General features: G+C 38.8%; 2 pseudogenes; one reads left to right on the top strand and one right to left on the bottom strand.

Moving 5' to 3' along the window:
- Positions 1 to 3407: 3407 nt before the first annotated feature.
- On the bottom strand, positions 3408 to 8165 carry LOC113185319 (adenosine 5'-monophosphoramidase HINT1 pseudogene; annotated as a pseudogene).
- Positions 8166 to 8249: 84 nt separating this feature from the next.
- LOC113185320 (guanine nucleotide-binding protein G(s) subunit alpha pseudogene) lies at positions 8250 to 17511 on the top strand (annotated as a pseudogene).
- Positions 17512 to 17913: the final 402 nt, after the last annotated feature.

Genomic DNA, 17913 nt, shown 5'->3' with positions numbered 1-17913 from the left:
GCAAAAGACCTCCCATGGTCTTGAATAGGCAGAATTAGTATTATCAAAATGGCTCTTCTACCAAAAGTGTTATACAGATTCATTCAGTCCCCTTTAAAATACCAGTGCCATTCTTTACAGAACTAGGAAAAAAAGTTTTAAAATTCATTTGAGAGAATAAAAGATCCAGAGTAGCCAAAGCAACCCTGAGCAAGAAGAGCAATGCTGGAAGCATCACAATACTTGGTCTCAATACTATAGAGCTATAGTAACAAACACAGCATAGTATTGGCACCAAAAAAGACATGTGTGGGAAGCCCTTCTCACACGTGATTGGGCACCTCCCTGATTGGGTGTGAGGCGTTCTGGCCAGCTGTGTCAGAACTTATCCCCACCCTCTTTAGGTGAGCGAGCCCATCCGTGTGGGGGTGTGACTGACCATTGACCCTGAGACCAATCACTGACCCTGACCTTGGAATGCTGTCCCCCTTGACCTTCATTGGATGGAATTTTCCCCTGAATTTTTTGTTCCCCAATAAAAGCCCACTCTCTGGCATGCTCTCCCCTCTCTCCTGCTAGTCTCTTGTGTAAACCTCGCTTACCCCACCAGATGGCTGGAGGCAGGAGCCAGGAAGGGCCGTCTCTGAACTGGGCAAGAAAAAGGTAAATTGAGTTTATGTGTCTTTATTTTGATCTCACTAGTTAACTTCTATGCTTAGGACCTCTAGTATGAAGCTAGTGTGCTGGTCACGCGGCAGAGACATGAAGACAAATGGAATAGAAGACACAGAGACAAATCTACACAGATATAGTCATTTGATACTTGACAAAGGTGCCAAAACATACACTGGAGAAAAGATAACGTTTTAAACAAATGGTGCTGGGAAAACTGGATATTCATGTATAGAAGAATGAAACTTGATCCCTCTCATGCTGCACAAAAGTCAAAGTGGTTAAGACCTAGGAATTAGACAATAAACTTTGTAACTGCTAGAATAAAATGAAGATTCAACAATCCAGCATATTGACACAGGCTCCAACTTCCTTAGCAAGACTCCTAGAGTGTGAGAAATAAAATCAATAATTCATAAGGTGGAATGGCATCAATTTAACAACTTCTGCACAGCAAAGGAAACAATTAAGAGCACGAAAAGAAAGCCTAAAGAATGGGAGAAAATCTTTGCCACCTGCTTCTCAGACAGGGGATTAATATTTAGAATATATAAAGAAATAAAAACAACTGCTGCTGCTGCTACTACTATTACTACTACTACTACTAACCCAATTAATAAATGAGCAAAATATCTGAACAAACACTTCTCAAAAGAAGAAATACAGGTGGACAACAAATGCATTTAAAAAGTTCCACACCTTTAGCACCAGGGAGATGCAAATCAAAACTACATTGAAATTCATCTCACTCCAGTCAGAATGACAGTTATCAAGAATACAAATAATAATAAACACTATTGAAAATGGGGGGGAAAAGGTACACTCAAGCATTTTTTGTGAGACTGCAATTAGTAGTCACTGGGGAAAGTAGTGTGGATGTTCCTAAAAAAAAAAAAAAACAAAAAAAAAATGGGAATGGAACTGCCAAATGACCCAGCTATTTCATACCTTGGTATATATCCAAAATATCTAAAATCAGCATACTATAGGGATGCAATTATATCAATCTTTATAGCAGTGCAATTCACAATAGCCAAGTTATGGAATCAGCCCAGATGCTAGTCAACAGATGAATGGATAAAGACAAAGTTGTATGTAAAAGCAATGGAGTTTTACTCCACCACAAAGAAGAGTGCAATTATAGCATTTGCCAGTAAATGAATGAAACTGGAGATTATCATGCTAAGTGAAATAAGTCAGACCCAGAAAATCAAGAGTTAAATGCTTCTCTCATATGTGGAAGCTAGACCAAAATAAGAAAAAAAAAAAAACAAAAACAAAAACAAAAAAAAACCAAAGTAGGGGGAATTCCATGGAAATAGAAGAGATATCAGTGGAGTAGAGGAAGGGGTGAGGGGGAGGGAGGAAGGATAGGAAAAGGAGGAATGGTAGAATGAAACTGACAAAATTATCCTAGGAACACATGTGAAAACACCACAGTGAATTTCATCTTTATTTAAATTTATAATGCACTAATTGAAAAAATTATAAACAAAATAAAAGACAGACAAGCAGAATAGAGGAAAGGGAACAGGCAGAAAGAAGAGGAACAGGAAAGGGGGACGTGCTGGGGAATGAATTGAGCAAAAATTATATTCTATGCTTAAAAAATTATATTCCATGCTTGTATAATTATGTCAAAATATACCCCCAATATTATGTATATCTATAATGCACTAATAAAAAAATTTTAAAAAGATCAAGATATGGGTAGGTTTAATGACTAGTGAGGTGCCCAATTCTCTTTCAAGATGATGCTTGGTTGCTCTGTCTTCCAGAGGAAAGGACGCTGTAACCTCACATGTGGAAGGGAAGGATGGAGAAAAGAGATGAATTCCCTTCATCAAGCCCTTTTATAAAAGCATCTAATCCCATTCATGGAGGCAGAGTCTTCATGACTCAATGACCAACTAAAGATCACACCTCTTTTTGTTTTGAGATGCAATCTTGCTATGTTGTTCAGGCTGGTCTTGTGGGCTTAAGTGATCCTTCTGCTTCAGCTTCGGGGGTAGCTGGGAATGCAAGTCTGTGTTGCATTAGGGATTAAGTTTTGGCACAAACTTTGGAAGAGTTACAAAACATTCAGAGTATATCCTCCTCTTCAATTGTTGTTAGTTATCCAAATTGTTGGATTACAACTATTTATAGTACTATTTTATATTACTTTTTATACATGCAGAATTAATCATAACATCTCCATTTTCATTTCTGAGTTTAGGAATTTGAGTCTTCTTTCTCTTTTTTCTTGGTCAATCTAAATTTTGTCAATTTTATTAATCTTTTTCAAAGAACTAACTTTTGGTTTTGTTGATTTTCTCGAATGTTTTTCTTTTCTCTGTTTTATTTATTTCTAATCTTTATTATTTCCTTCTCTCTGCTAGTCTGGAGTTCTTTTTCTTCTAGTTTCTTGAGTTGTGAAGTTTAGTGTTTGGCTTGCAATCTTTAAAAAAATTCTAAGTGTTTTCAGCTACAAAATTATATCCCAGGCCTGCTTTTGATCCATTCCATAATTTTCGGTATGTTGGGTTCTCACTTTCATCATCTTTAGGAATTTTCTAATTTCACTTGCTCTTTATTTGTTTTAACCATGCAACAATGTTTTTTTTTTTTTTGCATGTGCAGGTTTACAAAATTATTTCTCCAATCTTTCCATATATAGTCAAAAATAAATGTGCTACTTACCACTTTGGAACTTACAAACTTGATCTTTGCCTAGAGACAGGGAAATTATTCCGAAAACATTCTTAACTAGGAGATCAATTCATCTGCTGGCCTCCAAGAACAAGACATGAATATGACAGAGATCTTCCTGCATCTGCCCTTCACTAACCAGCATTTGATAACTCTTCTTCAGGCCCATCTTGGCAGCATATTTCTTACCAATAATGATTAAATGTTTAAGAAAACTTGCATCATCTTTTTCTTCTGCAGAAATCTAGGATATATGCTTTTGGGATATCACCAGAAAATATGTTGGTGCTTTAGGCTAAATGTCATGGAAAACAAGGCACTGGTCATCCTTAAAAATGATTTGGCTGGGATTGCCTTGTGGATGATCTTCACAAAGATCATGTTACCACCAAGATTGATGACCTGTGCCTTAGTGATCTCCTCTGTCTTCTCAGCCTTCTTCCTGTACTGAGGCCGTGAGAGAAGTCTAGAGGTAGCAGGAACCAGGAAGCAAGCAGAGAGTGAAAATCTCTTTTTCTTTCTTTCATACATTATGATTATATAAACATGTTTTAATTTTTTTTTACAAATTTGTGATTTTTTTCATGTTTTCCCTCTTTGTTTCTAACTTCATTCTATTGTTATCAGAGAACCTTTTATGATATCTACCTTTTAAAATTTCCTGAGATTTGATTTGTGTGCTAACATATAGTTCTACCCTGGAGAATGTCCCATTTGCACTTGAGAAGAATGTATGTTCTGTTGTTTTTGAATGGAATGTTATATATATACCTGTCAGATCTACTGGTATATATTTTCTTTCATTTTTGTTTGTTCACTTGTTATACAATAACGAGGTCATACTGCACACATGTTTTCTTAATTTCCCTTTTATGTGTTATGTGTATAAGGATAAAAGGAAGGCATGGAAAACAACCTTGGTTACTCCACTGGCGTGACAGTAGACAGAAAGAGGGCCAGGGAAAGACAGTTCTTTTTAGAAGTGTGTTACTTCTGAAGTGAGAGCGAGGGTGAGGGAATCCAGGTTGATGGTAGATGAGGGCTATCCCAATCATGGACTGGAGACTGCAGTTTGTTCCATTAATCTCTTACATGGAGTCCTTGTAGAAACTGGGTCTAGCTACTACACTGCAGGAAGCTCTGTCTGTGGTGGAGTTAACAGAATAAAGGCATGAGGAGCTTGAAGTGAACAGCACTCATTGCCTTTTGTGTGACACTCCAGCATCTTCTCTGTCCCATCTCTAATTTCTAATCCGTTTTTACAGGCTTTGTCCAGGTACAGAGAGCACCTTCTGTCTGCTTGAGCTGAAGATCCCTTGCTTTCTGCCCTGAGACTTCTCTAAAGCTGTGTAGAGTGCAGAAACTTGGTTGGAACCCACTCAAGGGTTATCCTGTACAATTGGGAATTTGGGGGGAATAAGGGCCTATCAGGTTAATCTTGATTGGTAAGAAGTAGTAGCCAAAGGACAAATGCTTCAACCTTTTGTCTTCTTTGACAGAGAATTTTGAATATGTTTTTAAAAGCTCCTCAAAAAGTATTAGAAAAAATGAAAAAAGTCCTGGTGATCAGCTTGTTCCTCCTCCTGCTGACACTCCCCACATTGCTTGCTTTCCCCAATATACTACCTACACACAATCACTGTCTCAGTCTCTGAGTTAAGGAAACCTCATAAAGACAGGAGTTTGTCAAGAAAGTCCAGGAGCTAGCACGAAGGGATATTCTGTCTAAAGATGGAACAATTTGAAAATTCAACAAAATGCCGACAATTTATGGGAACATACTGAATACATAGAAAGCCATCAGTTCATAATGGTATTCAAAATAGAAAGATAATAATTATTAACAAAACAAAACTAATTAGACATTTTTGGAAGTTGCTGGGGCCCCAAATTATTTGTTTAAAAATTAGTTATTAGGGAAAAGAACTAGGAACATAACTTGACTTTCTTATATGAACTGTGTATCAGGAAAATGAAATAGTCTCAGAGGATGAGGGAGAGTTTTTATTTATAGAAAAATTCTAGCTAATAAATGATAGAATTAGAAAATTCCAATTCAGCTATTCCTAATGAAACAAGGAATTGATTCAGGCAATAAGTAAGTCAACAAAAAATGTGGAAGATTTTTGCACTGAATTTTCTAAAATAATATTAAGAAAGTTTAAAGAAGTTGTACATAAAGGAGGAATATGTTATGTTCATGTATTGAAAGACTCAGTATGGTAACAATGTTCATATTTTACAAACTAATGTATAGATGCAATGCAATATCAATCAATTAGCAGAGGATTTGTGTGTGTGTGTGTGTGTGTGTGTGTGTGCCACAGTCCGGCTGCAGCAAAATAACGGGGGGGTGTGTGTGGGGGGAGGTGGGGGGGTGTGGGGGGGTGGGGGTGACGAGCAACTTGTGTACATTGATACATCAGGATTGGGAGCTGTTTATTGTAGGACAGAAGGGGTATATATACATTACACACAGCTTATCTTAATTAACATAAACTAGATACAGCAGTCAACCAATAAGGAATCTCTACACTTAATGGCTCGCTGGGCTGGCGTTACTTCACAAACCACTCCCTCTGGCAAAATGCCAGGCACCATCTTGACTTGTTTACAGACCCTAACATGTGTGTGTAAGAGATAAACAATAACACAACTTTATGACAAATATGAAAGTGTAAGAGGGGTAAGAATGGCTAAAGTAGACTCATCAACACCTTTATGAACTCACAGTAACAGAGGTAATGTGGGAATTGGCACAAGAATAGACCAATTAACAAACTAAAAGAAAACTTAGAAAAAATAATCCAGAAAGTGACTGTTGGCCCACATCCTTGTCTGCGTTTGTTGTTGTCAATGTTTTGGATCTTAACCATTCTAAAAAGAGTTCAAAGATATCTCATTGTTATCTTAATTTGCATTTTCCTGAGGACATACTAGAGCATCTGTTTACAAAATTATTTGCCACTTATCTACCTTTGATGAGGAATCTGTCAAGGTGTTTGGCCTACTTAAATAATTAGACTAGAGCTGGGGGATGCAGGTTAGTGGTAGAGCACTTGCCTAGCATATGTGAACTGTGAGTTCAGTTCCCAGTACTGCATATTGTTTCCTTATTGTTGAGTTTTAAGAATTCCTTGTATATTTTTGATAACAGTTTTTTAAAATGAGTTATGTCTTTTGCAAATGTTTTCTCATTGTCTATGGCTTGACCTTTGATTCTTTTGACAACATCTTTTGCGGAGCAGAAAAATTTTATTTGGCTAGCCACAGTGATGCACACCTGCAATTCCAGTGACTCAGGAGGTTGAGAATGGAAGATCTCAAGTCAAGGCTGGTCTCTGCAACTTTATGAGACCTTAGCAATTAAGCAAGAGCCTGTCTCAAAATAAAAAATTAAAAGGGCTGGGTAGAAAAAAAAGGGCTGGGTAGAGCACACCTTGTTCAATCCCCAGTAAAAAAATAATTTAAAAATTTTCTTTTCAGTACTTGTGTTTGAACTCAGGAGGACTCTACCACTGAGTTACATCTCTACTCCTTATTTTTTGAGATAGTGTTACCGCTGTTGACCGGTGACGAGTTCTTGCTTCCCCGATGTTGAAGAATAACACCAAAGAAGCACGCCGAGGCAAGGCCAGAGTAGAGAGTAGAAATTTATTAAAGGACAGCAGAAAAGACTTCTCCTGGAGGAAGAAGGGGACCCAGGAGGTGGAATCCAGTTAGCGGGCAAATGTGTTCCCCTTTTTATAGGTTTGGTGATGGAATGTAGGTTGGAGGGCCTGAGGGGTGGGACACCGGTGGGCCAAAAGGGCAGGAAGGACTTTTGGGATGGGCTTATCACTTCTCTGGGATGGACTATCTCCAAATCTGTTGGGGGCTGTTCATTAACACTTCTTTGAGGTGGACTTTGGCCTAGGGCCTCTTCGGGACTTCACTAACATTCCATGAATTGTCCTGAGTTTTCCCTGAGTCATTCCCAGCATGGCCTCCATTTTAGATTTCACTCGACATTAGACCCGATTTACCTAACTACACTGACTACCTAACTTTAAATCTGGCTTCAATAGGTTCTTGCTAAATTGCTCAGGCTAGCCTCAAACGTGGGATCCTCCTGCTTCAGCCTCCTGAGTTGCTGGAAGTTCAGGTGTGCACTACTGTGGCTGGCAGAAAAATTTACCCATCAGCAGATATTTTGTAATACAGACTAAGACATCCAGCTAACTACCAGTGAAGTGTAACAACTGTGTTGCTACTTTGTTCTCAGTATTATCCATAATCTGCATATTACTAGTGTTATTCAGATTTTTGTTGTTTTGACCCAAATACCTAAGGTTGTGGTTTAAATGTGATATCTCCCAAAAGCTAATATGTGAGACAGTGCAAGAAGGTTCAGAGGAGAAATGATTGGGTTGTAAGAATCTTAAACCAATCAGTGAATTAATCCTCTGATAGGGATTAACTGAATGGTAACTAAAGTGGTAGGGTGTGACCGGAGGAGGTGGGAATTGGGGCATGGCTTGGGGGTGTATATTTGTATCTGGCAATTGGAGACCTATCTGTTTGCTGTCTAATCACCATGTGAGCTTCTTCCCTACACCATATTCTTTCACCATGATGTTAAGCCTCACCTGGAGCCCTGAGGAATGAAGCCTGCAGTATATGGACTGAGACTTCTGAAACTGTGAGCCTCCAAATAGACTTTTCTTCCTCTACAATTTCTCTGGTCAGATCATTTAGTCACAGAGGTGAAAAAGCTGACTAAAACAGAAATTGGCACTGAGAAGTGGGGTCATTGCTGTGACTAACCTGACCATAAGGTTCATGTGTTTTTGGAATTGGTGGGAAGGATTTTGAGATGCTTAGTAGTGCAAGCTGGAAATGCCTTAAATTGTTGTAAATGGAGATTAATGGCCTATTCTGGTGGAAGCTCAGAAGATCAGAATGCCAATAGGAGGGTGGACAGTGAAGACAGGGCTCAAGAGGGTTTAGAGGAAAAGGTGGGCACTATTGGTAACTGGACTAGAGGTCATTTATATTATGTTCTGGCTGAGAAGTTGTCTGCATTTTACCTGTGTTCTGAGACTTGCTGTGAGGCTGATTTAAGAAGTTATGGACTGGTACCAGGGCTGTAGGTCAGTGGTAGAGTGCTTGCCTAGCACTCTGTGAGACAATATGTGAGACAATGTGTGAGACATTGGGTTCAATCCTCAGCACTGCTTAAAAATAAATAAAATAAAGGCATGCTGTCCTTACACAACTATAAAAAAATTAGGGGAAAAAAGTGATGGACTATTTAATCTGGCAGAAGAAATGCCTAGGCAGCATAGCATTCAGGTAGTGGCATGGATATTGCTCGTGGCTTTTAGCCAAGTTTATTGTGATATCCAGGAGCAGAAAGTAGAGCAGGAAGATTTGAAAAACTTGTACTTGAAAGGTGGGATTAAAACTGTGGCTACGGAAGTTGCAGTTGTTAAAGATTTACTTACCACAAGAAATGCTAAAGACGTTGCCTAGAAACAATGAAAAAGATGGCTTGGGGACATCTCAGGAGCTGTCAAGACCACACCCATCTCAGGCTCAAGGGAGTAGAAGTTTTCTTGAGACCAGTGGGATACCCTGCTTGCACAAGGGGGCCTAGGAAGTTTTTTCAATGTGCTCAACCACCCACACATTCAGAGGCAGCCAAGGTCCCTGGGAGCTTGGTTACTGCTTGAGATAGTGGCAGATCTTGGCATCTACCACAGGGTGCTGGTTCTGCAGGAATACAGTATGCTGGAGTTAGGGCGTCATGGAGGCTTCTGTCAAGATTTCAAAGGAAGGTCTTGGAAACCAGGCAAAGTGCAGCAGGGTTAGAGTCCCTGTGGGCATGCCCTGAGAAGATAAGGTGTGGAGATTTGAGGAGGAAGCCAAAGCTGCAGTGGAGACTCCCAAGATTAAGAAATGCCAGTAACATGGGACATCAACCTAGAAAAGCTGCAGGAATTGAGCAGAGACAAGCCAACACAAAGGCCACTTGGGCTGCAACCGACAAAGACACAGGGCAGAGCTACTCAAGCTCTTTGGAGAGAATATCACAATGCCATGTGCCTCAGATGCCAAGACTTAGAGCTACAGGACTTATTTTTCCAGCTAGATTTCAGTCTTATTTTGGTCCTATTCCTTCTTTCTATGCCCCTAGTTTTGTGAATGGAAATTTTAACTCCATACCATTATATATTGGATACTTGTAATTTACCTTTAATTTTACAGGATCTCACAATTTGAGATTGCCTTGAGCCTCAGAGAACACTTTGGAGTTAACTTTGGACAATCTTGGAACTGTTGAGACCATGGGGACCCTTGGGAATGGACTAAACATATTTTGCCTTATCAGATGAATGTGAGCTTTTGGGGTCCAGCAGCAGAATGTTATGGTTTGGATATGAGCTATCCCCAAAAGCTCATGTGTGAGACAATGCAAGAAGATTCAAAGGAGAAATGATTGGTTTGTGACAGCATTAACCCAATCAGTGAATTAATCCCATGATGGGATTCATTGAGTGGTAACTGAAATGGTAGGGTGTGGCTGGAGGAGTTGGGAATTTGGGCGTGGCTTGTGGGGTATAATTTGTATTTGGCAAGTGGAGATCCCTCTCTCTGCTTTGTAATCACAATTTGAGCTGCTTCCCTCTGTCACACTCTTCTCTTCCACCCTGATATTCTGCCTCACCTCGAGCCCTGAGGAATGGAGACAGCCTTCCATGGACTAAGACTTCTGAAACTGTGAGCCTCCAAATAAACTTTCCTCTTTTACAATTGTTCCTGTCAGATCTTTGAGCCACAGCAGCAAAAGCTGACCAAAATACCTGACAAGGACAACTTAGAGGAAGGAAGTTTTCTTTTGACTCATGGCTTCAGAAGATTCCATCCATTGTCAGCCAACTCCATTGTTTCATTTAGGTCTGAGGTGTGGCAAATTATCATGGTGGAAAGGAATGGTGGAGAAAGCATCTCAGCTCATTGCAGCCAGGAACCAGAGAGAAAAGAGGGGAGGCAAGAAGGGAGAGGGATGGAGATAAAGGAAAGGGCAGAGAAGATAGATTCTTGCAGGGCATGTCCCCAGTGACCTATTTCCTTCAACTAGGTCCCACCTCCCAGTAGTCCATTCAGCTATCAATGGATTAATGCACTGGTGAGGTCAGAGCCCTCGTGATCTAACCATTGCCTAAAAAGACCACTTCTGAACTTTTTTTTTTTTGGTACTGCATATCAAACTCAAGGACATTTTTACCATTGAGCTACTTGCTCAGGCTGGTCTTGAACTTGCAATCCTCCTGCTTCAGCTCTCTGAATCAGAGTCACTGGGATTATAGGCATGCACCGCTGTGCCTGGCCCCACCTCTTAACCTTGTGGCATTGGGAACCATGCTTTTAACACATGAGATTTAGGAGGACATTCCAGATCCAAACCATAACAGAAGCCTTTTGCCAACTGGCCAGTAAATGATTCAAACTCCATCTTACCTTCTGCCTTCTCAGACCTCTCCTGGTTCCAATTGCTATGGGTCAGGTTTCCCAGGAAGTAGATCCTGAGATGGATAATGGCCTTCGAGAAGACAGGGAATTCTTTTTATAGGAACACCTGTGGGACTAGGGACAGATGCAAAATGAAGCAGGGAAGAATCTGCAACCCTGTGAGGATCACTGAAGCTTTGCTATTCAGAGTTGTCCTGAATTGAGGTGACAAGACTAGAAATTAATAGCTATGTCTCAAATAGTCATTAGATATATTCTACTCCTGGGAAAGGAGCATATTGACAAGGAAGCTGTCTTTCACTGAGGGAAATTTCTGGAAAGAATTGTCAAGGAGCTAGGGGGCATATACACCTCAGTGGGGGATTCTGGTGGTACAGTATAGAGACAATAATAATTGCCTAGGAAGCACACTCAAGAACGGCCATTGCATCATTTGCCTGTAGCCCCCAAATGGTGATATCTTTATTGTCCCCAGTTAGGAAAATGAATAAATAACCCATGTTTTAATTTAAAATGGAATGAAAATGAAAGCTCCAGATCTTCATGTGTCAACATGAATTAATCTCTCTCTCTCTCTCTTTTTTTTTTGCCATTCCTTCTTTGGAATGTCACTTTTTAATTTTTTTTAGAATTTTAATATTTATTTTAGTTTTCGGCAGACACAACATCTTTGTTTGTAAGTAGTGTTGAGGATTGAACCCGGGCTGCACGTATGCCAGGTGAGCGTGCTACCGCTTGAGCCACATCCCCAGCCCTATGAATCAATCTCAAAAGTGATGAATGTTAAAAGTGCAGATTTACAGTATAATGCAAATATATAAACATAAAACATATGAACTCATAAACACATACATACACAATGAAAGTACAAAATAATGTGTGAGAATAATAAATAGAATGATTTATTCATTTAACTATTTTTAAAAATAATAGAAAATAAGAATCTATTCAAAAGAACAACAAAATATTATTTAAAAAACCTAGAGATTACTAGGTTTCTAGATTACTAGATTACTAGATATTTGTAGAGAAAAATTTAACCCCATACCTTAGACTTTAAAAGCAGATTTAAGTGGAGAGATAACCCTATGTTTATAGATAAGATGATTTAAGATTATAATGATGACCATTATCTCCAAATTAATTCATAAACACCAGTGCAATTCCAATCACCATTTTAGATTTGCTAGATTGACTTTGAGGAAAACAAATCCATTAAAAAATTTACATGTAGAGCAAAGTTCCAAAAATAAAACTAGACATTTTTTTGGGAAAAAAGTACAAAGCTGACAAGAGGGAGGCAAGTGGATGAGATTCTTGGTTGGTGAAGCTTAGAGCTCATGAAATTCTATCCATATAAACTTGTGATAAAGCTAGGCTGAGCTGTCAAAAACAACCATTTCTAAAACTCTGGAAGCTGCCTAAAGGCATATAACCAATTTAGAACTGGATAAGAATAAAAACTGAACTTTAGGCAAAAGCAGTGGGGTCTCCTGCAATATTTTCTGGGGGTATCCTATTTCCCTTCCCTTACCTCTGTGGAGTGGGAATTTCTACCAGAGTGTGCCATCTATGAAAACACACAGCTTTATTGCCAGAGAGGACTCAACTTTTAATGAAACATGGAAAAACCCATCCTCAGCAATCCCCAAGTTGCTGAGCTTGGGGGTAACCAGTATCTTAGCTATCTCCAATTTACAGACCTTGTTGGTGCAAGCAATGAACTGGAGACTGATCAAAAGTTTAATATGATTTGGAATATGAGACAGGCATTGGGCCTTGATAAATTCTCCACATAGATGCATTGGCTAGACTGGAAAGGACCCAAACTATCCACACCAAAAGCATGATCTATGAAAGAAAAACTTGGACTTTATCAAAAATAAAAACTCAAAATATGTCATTAATAAAGTGAAAATGCTGTACAAGGTATATACTAGGAGAAACTATATTTAAGTTGAATGTCTTAAAATGTCTTGTATCTATAATATATATAAAGAATTCTTGTGGTGAAGTTGTTCATCTTTATAAATTTACTAACACTCATTAAATTGTATACTTACAATGGGTGAACTGATATGTATATTATGCCTCATTAAACATATTGAAAATGATGACTAGCAATGTTAAGGTGTGGAAAAGTATAGGTGAAGTTGGGTGATGGCTATTTAAAGTTCATTTTGCACCTTTATTTATTTATTTATTTATTTTTGGTACTGGGAATTGAACCCAAGTTGTGCTCTACTATTGAGCTACATCCCCATCCCTTTTCATTTTTTACTTTGGTACAAGATCTCACTAAGTTGCCCAAGCTGTCCCGGAAATTGCAATCCTCCCACCTTAGCCTTGCTGAGAGCCACAGCCCAGTGGGAATGACGCATGGCATTTTTGCCAGAAGGGAGTGGTTGAGAGGTGACACCAGCGAGCCATTGAGATGATGATGGTTATGTTGATCTGTGTATTCAATTGTATATTAGACCCCTGCTGTCCACCTCCAGCACCCACTACTTTGGAGTTTGTTGGGGAAGTTCCGGGAGGAGGGATTTCCGGTTGGTGGTGTTCCTGGAAGGGCTGCGTGGGTGGCGTTTGCGGGAGTTTGGGCAATAAAGGAGTTCCTGTTTTGAACCTACAAGTGCCTCATGGCGGCTTGGTTATTTTGTGCCCAGCCAGACTGAGGCATAGCCTCCTGAGTTGCTGGGTTTATGGGTGTGCCCCACTAAGTCTGTCCATTTTACACTTTCTTTAACTTCTGTGCATTAACAATTTTTGATCATAAAATGTTTTTAAAAGTTGGGTGATAGCCTTATTACATATGAAAAAAGTTGGAGGTTTTATACTGCCTGATTTTAAAGTTTAATATAATAATCAAGACAGTATGAAACTGGTGTAAGGATAGGCCTATGGCTCAGTGGAACAGAACTGGGAGTCCAGAAATGAATCCTAATGTTAACAGTCAACTGATTTTAGACCAAGGCAATTCAATGGGGATTAACAAACAGCCTAATGGAACAGAATAGAGAGTTCAGTGCTAGACCCACCTCTTTGTAGACACTTGCTATGGTAAAGGTGATACCACAAATCAATTCTCAGTAGACTACACTAGAAAAATGAACCATGTTTAGGAAAGTAAAAACTGGATTCCTTACTAGAGTGACTGAACCACGTACAGCTAGAAGAATGAGAAATTGTGCTCCATTTGTGTACTAAATGTCAAAATGCATTCTACTGTAAAGTAAATTAAAAAGACATCCCCCACCAAAAAAAAAAAAAAAAAAAAAAAAAACCAAACCACAACAAAACAAAACTGGATTCCTACTATGCCCCTATCTTATTTATAGAGGTAGATTTCAGGTGGGTTAAAGGTGTAAAAGTACATATTTTAAAAAGCTTATATGAGGATATCTTTGTGACTATTTAAGATCTCAAATACATAAAGCATATGGAAAAAAGTTTTGTTTGTATCAAATTATAGGCTTCTATTAGACTAAGAATCCTATAGTTAAGGTCAATACACAGATGATAGGTTGGGAGAATATATTTGCAATATCTAAGACTGATTAGAGAATAATGCTGAAATGTACGAGCAACTCTTGTGAATCAACAATGAGAAACATGATGGAAAACTTGATACATGATATAAACAGGAAATTTCCAAATAAGGAAACCAAATGAAAATTATGTAGAGGTACTAGAAATTAGAAAAATGTATAGTGTATTAAGATACTAGACATTGATTTAAAAAAATTAAAAGTTTGATAATACCAAATATAAAGATATAAGAAAAATAGGACCCTCCTGCATTGCTGGGAGAATTTTGACTGGTATAATTTTCTTTGAAGAGTAAGTTAAATTACTTAAATTTAAATTAAGTATTAATACATTCTAGGGTATTTCTACACAAGTCCACAATAGGTCTGGGAATGTCAAGTGCCTCTACCTGGGTTCAAATGGTGATTGCACTTCTGTTTACAGTTACAGAAAGAGTGGAAGAAAGATGGCTTAGTTACAACTGTGCAGTTGCATTTATTATCTTTAATAGTTTATTTCCTAGCCTCTGTATTAGTCAGAGGCAGGATATAGTACAAAGGTAAAAACCATGAACTCTGGCAGGTAGATTATTCTTAAATCTTCCAGTTATAAGCTGTGTGACAGTACAAGCTTCTACACATCTCAGTTTCTCCATCCGTAAAATGGAAATGATAATAATATCTATCACATAGGGCTGATGTGATAATCAAAATGTCTGTACTTTATATGAGAATATATCCATATTTACATGGCACCTACTGTGCTTGGCACAGAGCAAGCATATTACAAATGTTCCCTGTTAGATCTAAAGTAAAAGTTTCAAAACAATCATATATATTTAAAAATAAATATTCATACATTAGTGTCTATATATGTATGTATGTTCATATATATATGCTGTTTTTGAATTTTTGTATTTGAAATATGTTCATTAGAAATAGAGGAATATAATTATCAATGAGAAGGGAGGAGTAAACAATTGAATGCCGGAAGAATAGGAAGAAGTTGAGAATGAAGCAGAAGGCCAGGAGTGGGTGGTGGTACATGCCTGTGATCCCAGTGACTCAGGAGGCTTGCTCACTCAGTGAGGCAGGAGGATTGCAAGTTTGAGACCAGCCTCAGCAACTTAGTGAGACATTGTCTCAAAATTAAAAAACAAAAACAAAAACAAAAAACAACGGTCTGGGAATGTAAAGTGCCCCTGTCTGGATTCAATCCCCAGTACCAAGTTTAAAAAAAAAAAGAGGGTATAATTTGATGTTTTAAATATTAGAGGATTCAGAGAAAATAACGCACCAGTCTGGCTTTTGTTTTTATTTCTTCTTAAAATTTCTTTGGTTTATTAGTACCAAGAAACAGAGAAAGGAAATCTGCCAGTTCTGTAATTTTTAAGGCAATACCTGTTGTTAAAAGCCTTGATGAGGCAAGAGTGTGAAATCTTGGCTAAAACACAGATAGTGGACATTCTTTGTGTTCCCCTGGAATGGAGAATGGAAAAGGTGTTCTAGGTGTCAAACAAGATACAGCATTTCTCATCAACAAACTTGCTGAACTTCAAAATTACATTTTTTTTCTTTGTAAATGTTGAGAAGCTACATTGACATTATTCAACAAGCAATTAAAATCATTCAAGTTACTGCCCTCCTTCCCCAAGAAGGATAAGGTAAATTTCCAACTCCAATTATAATCAAAGCAAATCAGGAAGCTATTAAGCTATGTATCATAAGGAATCAAGCAGTAAAAATTAGACCAGACAGATGATGTAATGAACATGTGCTAAGCAAAGTTAATCCAGCAACCACTATAGGAACTTCCTCTGAATAGGTATTAGTTGAAGAGATCAACGGTACCAGTATCAATGTTGTTACTAAAGTCGTAGCCTGTGTGGTCATATCAGTGGGATAAAGTGCAGATTTAAGATATATATAATTTTGTGATACCATCAATGAAAAAGAAGTCTCTCCCTATATTTATATTTATATTATTTATTTAATTTTCTTGCCTTATAGCATTAGTGAGATATATTCCAAAATAATGTAAAATACTAGTGGTGATAGCCATTCCAGTCTTCCTTTGACTGGTGTTAATATGGTAGAATTTCCCCCCACCATTTTCTTTTAACATGATTGTGTCTTTGTGTTCAAAATGGATTTCTTGAGTAGCTTATTCTGCTCCTGCTCTTGTATATCTTGGTTGGTGACAGCTCGGGGGTCCTAGAGCAGCACATACCCCTCTGTCTGATCCATGTTGCCAGCACACTTGCAGCATGCCTAGCACACTCCTGGTGAAAACCCAGCTAGTGCCTGGTCAACTTTACCCTTGGACTGCCTTAGGAATAATAAGGCTGAAATCCAGAGCAGTGAGCTGAAGGCTCAGTATAAAGACAACCAAAAAGTTGAGAAGCAGCTGCAGAGGAACCAACAGGTATCCAGGCTCTAACTGCTGCTGGGTTCTGGAGAATCTGGAATGAAACCCTTGTGAAGCAGATGAGGATCCTGCATATTAATAGATTTCATGGAGAGGACTTGCAGGCTGCAAGGAGCAATAGTCATGGTGAGAGGGTTGAGAAAGAGCAGGACATCAAAAACACCCTGAAAGAGGCACTGAATCATCATGATTGTTATGAACAAGCTCATGCCCCCAGTGGAGAACCAGTTCCCAGTGAGCTGCATTCTGAGCATGATGACTATGCCTGACTTTTCACACCTGAATTCTACAAGCAGGCCATGGCTGTATGGGAGGATGGGGAGTATGTGCCTGCTTAGTGCTCCAACCAGTACCAGCTGACTGTGCTGTTGTTCTTCCTTGACAGATTGAGTTGGCAAGCAGACCCACTGTGCCAGGCATCCAGGACCTACCCTAATGCTGTGTACTAACTTCTGGGATCCTTGAGACCAAGTTATGGATAGACAAAGCTAACTTCCATGTGGAGGATATGAGTGGCCAGTGTGATGACTGCAGCAGACGGATCCAGGGCTGCAATGAAGTGAGTGCCATCACCTTCATGGTGGTCAGCAGCAGTTTCAATGCATTCATATGGGAGGACAACCTAACAGCCTGCAGAAGGCTCTGGACTTCTTCATGAGGGTCTGGAATAAGAGACGACTGTATTTTATCCCTGACTGATTTCTGAGGATCAGTACTGCTAGGTGAACTGGTTGCTACTCTCGCTTCCCTCCCTTCACTTACTCTGAACATGACATCACCCGGTGCATGCACTTGCTCTAAGAAGGGAACTCTCACATTTAATTAAAGTCTATACACAATGTATTAAAACTGAGAGGTAATTGTTCAAGTAGTTGATCACCTACTAGGCCACAATTATCAAAGTAGCCTTCCCTTTCTCCATAGAGCTTTTCCTTAGAGCTCCCTTTGCCCTTCAGATTGATTGAATGTTCCAAATTTAGAAAGCTTGAGGTGGCTTATGGAAAAAGAAAAGCCACACAAGTTCTCTTTTACTTTCAGTAAATAGCAGTAGCAAACAGAAATTTTTTTAAAAAAGAAATAGAATAAGTATTATCTTGGGCT

Source organism: Urocitellus parryii, chromosome 4 (genome assembly GCF_045843805.1).
Source record: "Urocitellus parryii isolate mUroPar1 chromosome 4, mUroPar1.hap1, whole genome shotgun sequence".
In the NCBI taxonomy this organism is placed as follows: domain Eukaryota; kingdom Metazoa; phylum Chordata; class Mammalia; order Rodentia; family Sciuridae; genus Urocitellus; species Urocitellus parryii.
This window is presented reverse-complemented; position numbering and strand designations above follow the sequence as displayed.